Below are 14,972 nucleotides of genomic sequence, written 5' to 3' on the forward strand. Positions count from 1 at the left end.
ATCCATATATACCAAAACATACCTATTAAGTTTTAATTGCAATTTTAATATCAGAGTGGCTTCAATATAACAATGTCTATGGCAATTGCTGATGGGTTTCTTGAAGTCCTTTCATCCATGTCATCAAAAGAGTAATTGTCTACTTTTTATATTTCTTTGGACACTGACTTTACTGACAATTTAGGTGCTGCAGACCAAAAAACAATGTTTACCTTTAAATATAGAGCACATGTGAGATTTAACTATTTTTTATTTCTAGATACTGCATTTTTTGGTATTATAGTGTATATTTTCCCTATGCAACATTAAAGTTACATATATCTATAGCAAATATTATTTAAGATAAATAAACAGGAATTATTTTACAATTTTGATAATATTGAACTGTACAACAATGGCATGAATTCATTGCAATATACACCTATGGATACATAAAACTGGGCAATAACACAAATGCACAATATAATTGATTACCTTATTATTAGAATATTACTTTTATTAGGTACTTTAGTATTGGGTGCAGTAGTTTAGTGGATTTAAAAAGTAACTAATTTAAAATTAATAAACCAAGTTAATTTCCTTAGTCAGCTCGATTCTAAAATCACTCAACTAAAAATAATATATTTTGACCATGGGCTCCTGTGGCGCAATCGGTCAGCGCGTGGTACTTATAAGACAGTATCTGTTGAGCAATGCTGAGGTTGTGAGTTCAAGCCTCACCTGGAGTAAATGTAATTTTTTTTTTAATGTCATCAGTTAATGATTATCATCTGCTACCTGACCATCCTGATATGAAGGCAGAAAAAAAAACACAAACATGACTGTTTTTAAGGTACCAGTACACACATCTGCTTTGGTTCATATGCACTGTAAACATTCCTTTAGTTAGTCAACAAAATGGAATGCAAAAGACTACCTCTTTATTGGTAAAAGAGTTGCATCAATCTGTTTTGCTGCAATGTAACATGAGGTTCCACACTATTAGGTCTGGTTAGTACAATCACATTTCATGCTGGGATTTGTAAAGCAAAGAACACAAATAAATGGCTTTCCTATATCGCAACAATTAATGATTATACTAATGAAAAAATCAGTTTCACACAAAGATGTTACTAAGCCCCAGTGGGCTAATGGATAAGGCACTGGCCTCCTTTGCTTGTGATTGTGGTTTCAAGTTACCTGGGGTGATAGGCTTTATTTCATCCATATAATTACTGGAGATGTTCCTTTGATACTGCACAAATGGCTCCACCAGAAACTGTTTTCTGCTTAACAATCCGGTACTGTTCAGCTTGCAAAATTATGGCCCAGTATCTAAAAGCAGACATTTATCCTAATGACATTGTGGATTAGTTTCCTGAAAAGTTTACTATCACCTGGGACAGTGGCTCCAAGTCCCATCAAGGATGCATGTTCCTTTGTTGCTCATTCTCATTCTAGAAGTTATGCTTTTTTTCAATGCAGGTGACTGTCTTAATGGTATTGCATGAAATCCATATATACCAAAACATACCTATTAAGTTTTAATTGCAATTTAATATCAAAGTGGCTACAAAATAACAATGTATATGGCAATTGCTGATGGGTTTCTTGAAGTCCTTTCATCCATGTCATAAAAAGGGTAATTTTCTGCTTTTTATATTTCTTTGGACACTGACTTTACTGACAATTTAGGTGCTACAGACCAAAAAAACAATGTTTACCTTTAAATATAGAGCACATGTGAGATTTAACTTAGTTTTATTTAAAGATACTGCATTTTTTGGTATTATAGTGTATATTTTCCCAATGCAACATTAAAGTTACATATATCTATAGCAAATATTATTCAAGATAAATAAACAGGAATTATTTTACAATTTTGATAATATTGAACTGTACAACAATGGCATGAATTCATTGCAATATACACCTATGGATACATAAAACTGGGCAATAACACAAATGCACAATATAATTGATTACCTTATGATTAGAATATTACTTTTATTAGGTACTTAGTATTGGGTGCAGTAGTTTAGTTGATTAAAAAAGAAACTAATTTAAAATTAGGAAACCAAGTTAATTTCCTTAGTCAGCTCGATTCTAAAATCACTCAACTAAAAATAATGGATTTTGACAAAGCAAAGCAAAGAACACAAATAAAAGGCTTTCCTATATCGCAACAATTAATGATTATACTAATGAAAAAATCAATTTCACACAAAGATTTTACTAAGCCCCAGTGGCCTAATGGATAAGGCACTGGTCTCCTAAGCCAGGGTTTGTGGGTTTGAGTTTGGGTTGATAGGCTTTATTTCATTAAAATAATTTTGGAGATGTTCCTTTTATTCTTGCTTCATACTGCACATATGGCTCCACCAGAAACTTTTATCTGCTTAACAATCCGGTACTGTTCAGCTTGCAAAATTATGGCCCAGTATCTAAAAGCAGACATTTATCCTAATGACATTGTGGATTAGTTTCCTGATAAGTTTACTATCACCTGGGACAGTGGCTTCAAGTCCCATCTAGGATGCATGTTCCTTTGTTGCTCATTCTCATTCTAGAAGTTATGCTTTTTTTCAATGCAGGTGACTGTCTTAATGGTATTGCATGAAATCCATATGTACCAAAACATACCTATTAAGTTTTAATTGCAATTTAATATCAGAGTGGCTACAAAATAACAATTTCTATGGCAATTGCTGATGGGTTTCTTGAAGTCCTTTCATCCTTGTCATCAAAAGGGTAATTTTCTGCTTTTTATATTTCTTTGGACACTGACTTTACTGACAATTTAGGTGCTACAGACCAAAAAAACAATGTTTACCTTTAAATATAGAGCACAAGTGAGATTTAACTTATTTTTATTTAAAGATACTGCACTTTTTGGTACTATAGTGTATATTTTCCCTATGCAACATTAAAGTTACATATATCTATATCAAATATTATTTAAGATAAATAAACAGGAATTATTTTACATTTTTGATAATATTGAACTGTACAACAATGGCATGAATTCATTGCAATATACACCTATGGATACATAAAACTGAGTAATAACACAAATGCACAATATAATTGATTACCTTATGATTAGAATATTACTTTTATTAGATACTTTAGTATTGGGTGCAGTAGTTTAGTGGATTTAAAAAGTAACTAATTTAAAATTAATAAACCAAGTTAATTTCCTTAGTCAACTCGATTCTAAAATCACTCAACTAAAAAAAATGCATTTTGACCATGTGCTCCTGTTTTGCAATCGGTCAGCGCGCGGTACTTATAAGACAGTATCTGTTGAGCAATGCCAAAGTTGTGAGTTCAAGCCTCAACTGGAGCAAATGTAATTTTTTTCTAATGTCATCAGTTAATGATTATCATCTGCTACCTGAACATCCTGATATGATGGCAGAAAAAAAAACACAAACATGACTGTTTTTAAGGTACCAGTACACACATCTGCTTTGGTTCATATGCACTGTAAACATTCCTTTAGATAGTCAACAAAATGGAATGCAAAAGACTACCTCTTTATTGGTAAAAGAGTAACATCAATCTGTTATGCTGCAATGTAACATGAGGGTCCACACTATTAGGGCTTGTTAGTACAATCACATTTCATGCTGGGATTTGTAAAGCAAAGAACACAAATAAACGGCTTTCCTGTATTGCAACACTTAATGATTATACTAATGAAAAAATCAGTTTCACACAAAGATGTTTCTAAGACCCAGTGGCCTATTGGATAAGGGACTGGCCTCCTAAGCTGGTGATTGTGGTTTCAAGTTATCTGGGGTGAAAGGCTTTATTTCATCCATATAATTACTGGAGATGTTCCTTTTATTCTTGCTTCATACTGCACAAATGGCTCCACCAGAAACTTTTATCTGCTTAACAATCCGGTACTGTTCAGCTTGCAAAATTATGGCCCAGTATCGAAAAGCAGACATTTATCCTAATGACATTGTGGATTAGTTTCTGGATAAGTTTACTATCACCTGGGACAGTGGCTTCAAGTCCCATCTAGGATGCATGTTCCTTTGTTGCTCATTCTCATTCTAGAAGTTATGCATTTTTTCAATGCAGGTTACTGTCTTAATGGTATTGCATGAAATCCATATATACCAAAACATACCTATTAAGTTTTAATTGCAATTTTAATATCAGAGTGGCTTCAATATAACAATGTCTATGGCAATTGCTGATGGGTTTCTTGAAGTCCTTTCATCCATGTCATCAAAAGGGTAATTTTCTACTTTTTATATTTCTTTGGACACTGACTTTACTGATAATTTAGGTGCTGCAGACCAAAAAACAATGTTTACCTTTAAATATAGAGCACATGTGAGATTTAACTATTTTTTATTTCTAGATACTGCATTTTTTGGTATTATAGTGTATATTTTCCCTATGCAACATTAAAGTTACATATATCTATAGCAAATATTATTTAAGATAAATAAACAGGAATTATTTTACAATTTTGATAATATTGAACTGTACAACAATGGCATGAATTCATTGCAATATACACCTATGGATACATAAAACTGGGCAATAACACAAATGCACAATATAATTGATTACCTTATTATTAGAATATTACTTTTATTAGGTACTTTAGTATTGGGTGCAGTAGTTTAGTGGATTTAAAAAGTAACTAATTTAAAATTAATAAACCAAGTTAATTTCCTTAGTCAGCTCGATTCTAAAATCACTCAACTAAAAATAATGTATTTTGACCATGGGCTCCTGTGGCGCAATCGGTCAGCGCATGGTACTTATAAGACAGTATCTGTTGAGCAATGCTGAGGTTGTGAGTTCAAGCCTCACCTGGAGTAAATGTAATTTTTTTTCTAATGTCATCAGTTAATGATTATCATCTGCTACCTGAACATCCTGATATGAAGGCAGAAAAAAAAACACAAACATGACTGTTTTTAAGGTACCAGTACACACATCTGCTTTGGTTCATATGCACTGTAAACATTCCTTTAGTTAGTCAACAAAATGGAATGCAAAAGACTACCTCTTTATTGGTAAAAGAGTTGCATCAATCTGTTTTGCTGCAATGTAACATGAGGTTCCACACTATTAGGTCTGGTTAGTACAATCACATTTCATGCTGGGATTTGTAAAGCAAAGAACACAAATAAATGGCTTTCCTATATCGCAACAATTAATGATTATACTAATGAAAAAATCAGTTTCACACAAAGATGTTACTAAGCCCCAGTGGGCTAATGGATAAGGCACTGGCCTCCTTTGCTTGTGATTGTGGTTTCAAGTTACCTGGGGTGATAGGCTTTATTTCATCCATATAATTACTGGAGATGTTCCTTTGATACTGCACAAATGGCTCCACCAGAAACTGTTTTCTGCTTAACAATCCGGTACTGTTCAGCCTTCAAAATTATGGCCCATTATCTAAAAGCAGACATTTATCCTAATGACATTGTGGATTAGTTTCCTGAAAAGTTTACTATCACCTGGGACAGTGGCTTCAAGTCCCATCAAGGATGCATGTTCCTTTGTTGCTCATTCTCATTCTAGAAGTTATGCTTTTTTTCAATGCAGGTGACTGTCTTAATGGTATTGCATGAAATCCATATATACCAAAACATACCTATTAAGTTTTAATTGCAATTTAATATCAAAGTGGCTACAAAATAACAATGTATATGGCAATTGCTGATGGGTTTCTTGAAGTCCTTTCATCCATGTCATAAAAAGGGTAATTTTCTGCTTTTTATATTTCTTTGGACACTGACTTTACTGACAATTTAGGTGCTACAGACCAAAAAAACAATGTTTACCTTTAAATATAGAGCACATGTGAGATTTAACTTAGTTTTATTTAAAGATACTGCATTTTTTGGTATTATAGTGTATATTTTCCCAATGCAACATTAAAGTTACATATATCTATAGCAAATATTATTCAAGATAAATAAACAGGAATTATTTTACAATTTTGATAATATTGAACTGTACAACAATGGCATGAATTCATTGCAATATACACCTATGGATACATAAAACTGGGCAATAACACAAATGCACAATATAATTGATTACCTTATGATTAGAATATTACTTTTATTAGGTACTTAGTATTGGGTGCAGTAGTTTAGTTGATTTAAAAAGAAACTAATTTAAAATTAGGAAACCAAGTTAATTTCCTTAGTCAGCTCGATTCTAAAATCACTCAACTAAAAATAATGGATTTTGACAAAGCAAAGCAAAGAACACAAATAAAAGGCTTTCCTATATCGCAACAATTAATGATTATACTAATGAAAAAATCAATTTCACACAAAGATTTTACTAAGCCCCAGTGGCCTAATGGATAAGGCACTGGTCTCCTAAGCCAGGGTTTGTGGGTTTGAGTTTGGGTTGATAGGCTTTATTTCATTAAAATAATTTTGGAGATGTTCCTTTTATTCTTGCTTCATACTGCACATATGGCTCCACCAGAAACTTTTATCTGCTTAACAATCCGGTACTGTTCAGCTTGCAAAATTATGGCCCAGTATCTAAAAGCAGACATTTATCCTAATGACATTGTGGATTAGTTTCCTGATAAGTTTACTATCACCTGGGACAGTGGCTTCAAGTCCCATCTAGGATGCATGTTCCTTTGTTGCTCATTCTCATTCTAGAAGTTATGCTTTTTTTCAATGCAGGTGACTGTCTTAATGGTATTGCATGAAATCCATATGTACCAAAACATACCTATTAAGTTTTAATTGCAATTTAATATCAGAGTGGCTACAAAATAACAATTTCTATGGCAATTGCTGATGGGTTTCTTGAAGTCCTTTCATCCTTGTCATCAAAAGGGTAATTTTCTGCTTTTTATATTTCTTTGGACACTGACTTTACTGACAATTTAGGTGCTATTGACCAAAAAAACAATGTTTACCTTTAAATATAGAGCACAAGTGAGATTTAACTTATTTTTATTTAAAGATACTGCACTTTTTGGTACTATAGTGTATATTTTCCCTATGCAACATTAAAGTTACATATATCTATATCAAATATTATTTAAGATAAATAAACAGGAATTATTTTACATTTTTGATAATATTGAACTGTACAACAATGGCATGAATTCATTGCAATATACACCTATGGATACATAAAACTGGGTAATAACACAAATGCACAATATAATTGATTACCTTATGATTAGAATATTACTTTTATTAGATACTTTAGTATTGGGTGCAGTAGTTTAGTGGATTTAAAAAGTAACTAATTTAAAATTAATAAACCAAGTTAATTTCCTTAGTCAGCTCGATTCTAAAATCACTCAACTAAAAATAATGTATTTTGACCATGGGCTCCTGTGGCGCAATCGGTCAGCGCGTGGTACTTATAAGACAGTATCTGTTGAGCAATGCTGAGGTTGTGAGTTCAAGCCTCACCTGGAGTAAATGTAATTTTTTTTCTAATGTCATCAGTTAATGATTATCATCTGCTACCTGAACATCCTGATATGAAGGCAGAAAAAAAAACACAAACATGACTGTTTTTAAGGTACCAGTACACACATCTGCTTTGGTTCATATGCACTGTAAACATTCCTTTAGTTAGTCAACAAAATGGAATGCAAAAGACTACCTCTTTATTGGTAAAAGAGTTGCATCAATCTGTTTTGCTGCAATGTAACATGAGGTTCCACACTATTAGGTCTGGTTAGTACAATCACATTTCATGCTGGGATTTGTAAAGCAAAGAACACAAATAAATGGCTTTCCTATATCGCAACAATTAATGATTATACTAATGAAAAAATCAGTTTCACACAAAGATGTTACTAAGCCCCAGTGGGCTAATGGATAAGGCACTGGCCTCCTTTGCTTGTGATTGTGGTTTCAAGTTACCTGGGGTGATAGGCTTTATTTCATCCATATAATTACTGGAGATGTTCCTTTGATACTGCACAAATGGCTCCACCAGAAACTGTTTTCTGCTTAACAATCCGGTACTGTTTAGCCTTCAAAATTATGGCCCAGTATCTAAAAGCAGACATTTATCCTAATGACATTGTGGATTAGTTTCCTGAAAAGTTTACTATCACCTGGGACAGTGGCTTCAAGTCCCATCAAGGATGCATGTTCCTTTGTTGCTCATTCTCATTCTAGAAGTTATGCTTTTTTTCAATGCAGGTGACTGTCTTAATGGTATTGCATGAAATCCATATATACCAAAACATACCTATTAAGTTTTAATTGCAATTTAATATCAAAGTGGCTACAAAATAACAATGTATATGGCAATTGCTGATGGGTTTCTTGAAGTCCTTTCATCCATGTCATAAAAAGGGTAATTTTCTGCTTTTTATATTTCTTTGGACACTGACTTTACTGACAATTTAGGTGCTACAGACCAAAAAAACAATGTTTACCTTTAAATATAGAGCACATGTGAGATTTAACTTAGTTTTATTTAAAGATACTGCATTTTTTGGTATTATAGTGTATATTTTCCCTATGCAACATTAAAGTTACATATATCTATAGCAAATATTATTCAAGATAAATAAACAGGAATTATTTTACAATTTTGATAATATTGAACTGTACAACAATGGCATGAATTCATTGCAATATACACCTATGGATACATAAAACTGGGCAATAACACAAATGCACAATATAATTGATTACCTTATGATTAGAATATTACTTTTATTAGGTACTTAGTATTGGGTGCAGTAGTTTAGTTGATTTAAAAAGAAACTAATTTAAAATTAGGAAACCAAGTTAATTTCCTTAGTCAGCTCGATTCTAAAATCACTCAACTAAAAATAATGGATTTTGACAAAGCAAAGCAAAGAACACAAATAAAAGGCTTTCCTATATCGCAACAATTAATGATTATACTAATGAAAAAATCAATTTCACACAAAGATTTTACTAAGCCCCAGTGGCCTAATGGATAAGGCACTGGTCTCCTTAGCCAGGGTTTGTGGGTTTGAGTTTGGGTTGATAGGCTTTATTTCATTAAAATAATTTTGGAGATGTTCCTTTTATTCTTGCTTCATACTGCACATATGGCTCCACCAGAAACTTTTATCTGCTTAACAATCCGGTACTGTTCAGCTTGCAAAATTATGGCCCAGTATCTAAAAGCAGACATTTATCCTAATGACATTGTGGATTAGTTTCCTGATAAGTTTACTATCACCTGGGACAGTGGCTTCAAGTCCCATCTAGGATGCATGTTCCTTTGTTGCTCATTCTCATTCTAGAAGTTATGCTTTTTTTCAATGCAGGTGACTGTCTTAATGGTATTGCATGAAATCCATATGTACCAAAACATACCTATTAAGTTTTAATTGCAATTTAATATCAGAGTGGCTACAAAATAACAATTTCTATGGCAATTGCTGATGGGTTTCTTGAAGTCCTTTCATCCTTGTCATCAAAAGGGTAATTTTCTGCTTTTTATATTTCTTTGGACACTGACTTTACTGACAATTTAGGTGCTACAGACCAAAAAAACAATGTTTACCTTTAAATATAGAGCACAAGTGAGATTTAACTTATTTTTATTTAAAGATACTGCACTTTTTGGTACTATAGTGTATATTTTCCCTATGCAACATTAAAGTTACATATATCTATATCAAATATTATTTAAGATAAATAAACAGGAATTATTTTACATTTTTGATAATATTGAACTGTACAACAATGGCATGAATTCATTGCAATATACACCTATGGATACATAAAACTGGGTAATAACACAAATGCACAATATAATTGATTACCTTATGATTAGAATATTACTTTTATTAGATACTTTAGTATTGGGTGCAGTAGTTTAGTGGATTTAAAAAGTAACTAATTTAAAATTAATAAACCAAGTTAATTTCCTTAGTCAACTCGATTCTAAAATCACTCAACTAAAAAAAATGCATTTTGACCATGTGCTCCTGTTTTGCAATCCGTCAGCGCGCTGTACTTATAAGACAGTATCTGTTGAGCAATGCCAAAGTTGTGAGTTCAAGCCTCACCTGGAGCAAATGTAATTTTTTTCTAATGTCATCAGTTAATGATTATCATCTGCTACCTGAACATCCTGATATGATGGCAGAAAAAAAAACACAAACATGACTGTTTTTAAGGTACCAGTACACACATCTGCTTTGGTTCATATGCACTGTAAACATTCCTTTAGATAGTCAACAAAATGGAATGCAAAAGACTACCTCTTTATTGGTAAAAGAGTAACATCAATCTGTTTTGCTGCAATGTAACATGAGGGTCCACACTATTAGGGCTTGTTAGTAAAATCACATTTCATGCTGGGATTTGTAAAGCAAAGAACACAAATAAACGGCTTTCCTGTATTGCAACACTTAATGATTATACTAATGAAAAAATCAGTTTCACACAAAGATGTTTCTAAGACCCAGTGGCCTATTGGATAAGGGACTGGCCTCCTAAGCTGGTGATTGTGGTTTCAAGTTATCTGGGGTGAAAGGCTTTATTTCATCCATATAATTACTGGAGATGTTCCTTTTATTCTTGCTTCATACTGCACAAATGGCTCCACCAGAAACTTTTATCTGCTTAACAATCCGGTACTGTTCAGCTTGCAAAATTATGGCCCAGTATCGAAAAGCAGACATTTATCCTAAAGACATTGTGGATTAGTTTCTGGATAAGTTTACTATCACCTGGGACAGTGGCTTCAAGTCCCATCTAGGATGCATGTTCCTTTGTTGCTCATTCTCATTCTAGAAGTTATGCATTTTTTCAATGCAGGTTACTGTCTTAATGGTATTGCATGAAATCCATATATACCAAAACATACCTATTAAGTTTTAATTGCAATTTTAATATCAGAGTGGCTTCAATATAACAATGTCTATGGCAATTGCTGATGGGTTTCTTGAAGTCCTTTCATCCATGTCATCAAAAGAGTAATTTTCTACTTTTTATATTTCTTTGGACACTGACTTTACTGACAATTTAGGTGCTGCAGACCAAAAAACAATGTTTACCTTTAAATATAGAGCACATGTGAGATTTAACTATTTTTTATTTCTAGATACTGCATTTTTTGGTATTATAGTGTATATTTTCCCTATGCAACATTAAAGTTACATATATCTATAGCAAATATTATTTAAGATAAATAAACAGGAATTATTTTACAATTTTGATAATATTGAACTGTACAACAATGGCATGAATTCATTGCAATATACACCTATGGATACATAAAACTGGGCAATAACACAAATGCACAATATAATTGATTACCTTATTATTAGAATATTACTTTTATTAGGTACTTTAGTATTGGGTGCAGTAGTTTAGTGGATTTAAAAAGTAACTAATTTAAAATTAATAAACCAAGTTAATTTCCTTAGTCAGCTCGATTCTAAAATCACTCAACTAAAAATAATGTATTTTGACCATGGGCTCCTGTGGCGCAATCGGTCAGCGCGTGGTACTTATAAGACAGTATCTGTTGAGCAATGCTGAGGTTGTGAGTTCAAGCCTCACCTGGAGTAAATGTAATTTTTTTTCTAATGTCATCAGTTAATGATTATCATCTGCTACCTGAACATCCTGATATGAAGGCAGAAAAAAAAACACAAACATGACTGTTTTTAAGGTACCAGTACACACATCTGCTTTGGTTCATATGCACTGTAAACATTCCTTTAGTTAGTCAACAAAATGGAATGCAAAAGACTACCTCTTTATTGGTAAAAGAGTTGCATCAATCTGTTTTGCTGCAATGTAACATGAGGTTCCACACTATTAGGTCTGGTTAGTACAATCACATTTCATGCTGGGATTTGTAAAGCAAAGAACACAAATAAATGGCTTTCCTATATCGCAACAATTAATGATTATACTAATGAAAAAATCAGTTTCACACAAAGATGTTACTAAGCCCCAGTGGGCTAATGGATAAGGCACTGGCCTCCTTTGCTTGTGATTGTGGTTTCAAGTTACCTGGGGTGATAGGCTTTATTTCATCCATATAATTACTGGAGATGTTCCTTTGATACTGCACAAATGGCTCCACCAGAAACTGTTTTCTGCTTAACAATCCGGTACTGTTCAGCCTTCAAAATTATGGCCCAGTATCTAAAAGCAGACATTTATCCTAATGACATTGTGGATTAGTTTCCTGAAAAGTTTACTATCACCTGGGACAGTGGCTTCAAGTCCCATCAAGGATGCATGTTCCTTTGTTGCTCATTCTCATTCTAGAAGTTATGCTTTTTTTCAATGCAGGTGACTGTCTTAATGGTATTGCATGAAATCCATATATACCAAAACATACCTATTAAGTTTTAATTGCAATTTAATATCAAAGTGGCTACAAAATAACAATGTATATGGCAATTGCTGATGGGTTTCTTGAAGTCCTTTCATCCATGTCATAAAAAGGGTAATTTTCTGCTTTTTATATTTATTTGGACACTGACTTTACTGACAATTTAGGTGCTACAGACCAAAAAAACAATGTTTACCTTTAAATATAGAGCACATGTGAGATTTAACTTAGTTTTATTTAAAGATACTGCATTTTTTGGTATTATAGTGTATATTTTCCCAATGCAACATTAAAGTTACATATATCTATAGCAAATATTATTCAAGATAAATAAACAGGAATTATTTTACAATTTTGATAATATTGAACTGTACAACAATGGCATGAATTCATTGCAATATACACCTATGGATACATAAAACTGGGCAATAACACAAATGCACAATATAATTGATTACCTTATGATTAGAATATTACTTTTATTAGGTACTTAGTATTGGGTGCAGTAGTTTAGTTGATTTAAAAAGAAACTAATTTAAAATTAGGAAACCAAGTTAATTTCCTTAGTCAGCTCGATTCTAAAATCACTCAACTAAAAATAATGGATTTTGACAAAGCAAAGCAAAGAACACAAATAAAAGGCTTTCCTATATCGCAACAATTAATGATTATACTAATGAAAAAATCAATTTCACACAAAGATTTTACTAAGCCCCAGTGGCCTAATGGATAAGGCACTGGTCTCCTAAGCCAGGGTTTGTGGGTTTGAGTTTGGGTTGATAGGCTTTATTTCATTAAAATAATTTTGGAGATGTTCCTTTTATTCTTGCTTCATACTGCACATATGGCTCCACCAGAAACTTTTATCTGCTTAACAATCCGGTACTGTTCAGCTTGCAAAATTATGGCCCAGTATCTAAAAGCAGACATTTATCCTAATGACATTGTGGATTAGTTTCCTGATAAGTTTACTATCACCTGGGACAGTGGCTTCAAGTCCCATCTAGGATGCATGTTCCTTTGTTGCTCATTCTCATTCTAGAAGTTATGCTTTTTTTCAATGCAGGTGACTGTCTTAATGGTATTGCATGAAATCCATATGTACCAAAACATACCTATTAAGTTTTAATTGCAATTTAATATCAGAGTGGCTACAAAATAACAATTTCTATGGCAATTGCTGATGGGTTTCTTGAAGTCCTTTCATCCTTGTCATCAAAAGGGTAATTTTCTGCTTTTTATATTTCTTTGGACACTGACTTTACTGACAATTTAGGTGCTATTGACCAAAAAAACAATGTTTACCTTTAAATATAGAGCACAAGTGAGATTTAACTTATTTTTATTTAAAGATACTGCACTTTTTGGTACTATAGTGTACATTTTCCCTATGCAACATTAAAGTTACATATATCTATATCAAATATTATTTAAGATAAATAAACAGGAATTATTTTACAATTTTGATAATATTGAACTGTACAACAATGGCATGAATTCATTGCAATATACACCTATGGATACATAAAACTGGGCAATAACACAAATGCACAATATAATTGATTACCTTATGATTAGAATATTACTTTTATTAGGTACTTAGTATTGGGTGCAGTAGTTTAGTTGATTTAAAAAGAAACTAATTTAAAATTAGGAAACCAAGTTAATTTCCTTAGTCAGCTCGATTCTAAAATCACTCAACTAAAAATAATGGATTTTGACAAAGCAAAGCAAAGAACACAAATAAAAGGCTTTCCTATATCGCAACAGTTAATGATTATACTAATGAAAAAATCAATTTCACACAAAGATTTTACTAAGCCCCAGTGGCCTAATGGATAAGGCACTGGTCTCCTAAGCCAGGGTTTGTGGGTTTGAGTTTGGGTTGATAGGCTTTATTTCATTAAAATAATTTTGGAGATGTTCCTTTTATTCTTGCTTCATACTGCACATATGGCTCCACCAGAAACTTTTATCTGCTTAACAATCCGGTACTGTTCAGCTTGCAAAATTATGGCCCAGTATCTAAAAGCAGACATTTATCCTAATGACATTGTGGATTAGTTTCCTGATAAGTTTACTATCACCTGGGACAGTGGCTTCAAGTCCCATCTAGGATGCATGTTCCTTTGTTGCTCATTCTCATTCTAGAAGTTATGCTTTTTTTCAATGCAGGTGACTGTCTTAATGGTATTGCATGAAATCCATATGTACCAAAACATACCTATTAAGTTTTAATTGCAATTTAATATCAGAGTGGCTACAAAATAACAATTTCTATGGCAATTGCTGATGGGTTTCTTGAAGTCCTTTCATCCTTGTCATCAAAAGGGTAATTTTCTGCTTTTTATATTTCTTTGGACACTGACTTTACTGACAATTTAGGTGCTATTGACCAAAAAAACAATGTTTACCTTTAAATATAGAGCACAAGTGAGATTTAACTTATTTTTATTTAAAGATACTGCACTTTTTGGTACTATAGTGTACATTTTCCCTATGCAACATTAAAGTTACATATATCTATATCAAATATTATTTAAGATAAATAAACAGGAATTATTTTACATTTTTGATAATATTGAACTGTACAACAATGGCATGAATTCATTACAATATACACCTATGGATACATAAAACTGGGTAATAACACAAATGCACAA

The 14,972-nt window shown here is 32.5% G+C and overlaps 4 non-coding genes across 4 annotated transcripts; all 4 read left to right on the top strand.

Moving 5' to 3' along the window:
* Positions 1 to 635: 635 nt before the first annotated feature.
* Positions 636 to 728, top strand: TRNAI-UAU (transfer RNA isoleucine (anticodon UAU)). The gene is given in 2 exon segments: positions 636 to 673; positions 693 to 728. It is a non-coding gene; the product is annotated as a tRNA-Ile (tRNA).
* A 4,008-nt stretch (positions 729 to 4,736) lies between these two features.
* TRNAI-UAU (transfer RNA isoleucine (anticodon UAU)) lies at positions 4,737 to 4,829 on the top strand. Its single transcript is given in 2 exon segments — positions 4,737 to 4,774; positions 4,794 to 4,829. It is a non-coding gene; the product is annotated as a tRNA-Ile (tRNA).
* Positions 4,830 to 7,336: 2,507 nt separating this feature from the next.
* Positions 7,337 to 7,429, top strand: TRNAI-UAU (transfer RNA isoleucine (anticodon UAU)). Its single transcript is given in 2 exon segments — positions 7,337 to 7,374; positions 7,394 to 7,429. It is a non-coding gene; the product is annotated as a tRNA-Ile (tRNA).
* A 4,008-nt stretch (positions 7,430 to 11,437) lies between these two features.
* Positions 11,438 to 11,530, top strand: TRNAI-UAU (transfer RNA isoleucine (anticodon UAU)). Its single transcript is given in 2 exon segments — positions 11,438 to 11,475; positions 11,495 to 11,530. It is a non-coding gene; the product is annotated as a tRNA-Ile (tRNA).
* The last annotated feature ends 3,442 nt before the right edge of the window (positions 11,531 to 14,972 follow it).

Source organism: Taudactylus pleione, unplaced genomic scaffold (assembly GCF_031769625.1).
Source record: "Taudactylus pleione unplaced genomic scaffold, aTauple2 ptg000473l, whole genome shotgun sequence".
Lineage (NCBI taxonomy): Eukaryota > Metazoa > Chordata > Amphibia > Anura > Myobatrachidae > Taudactylus > Taudactylus pleione.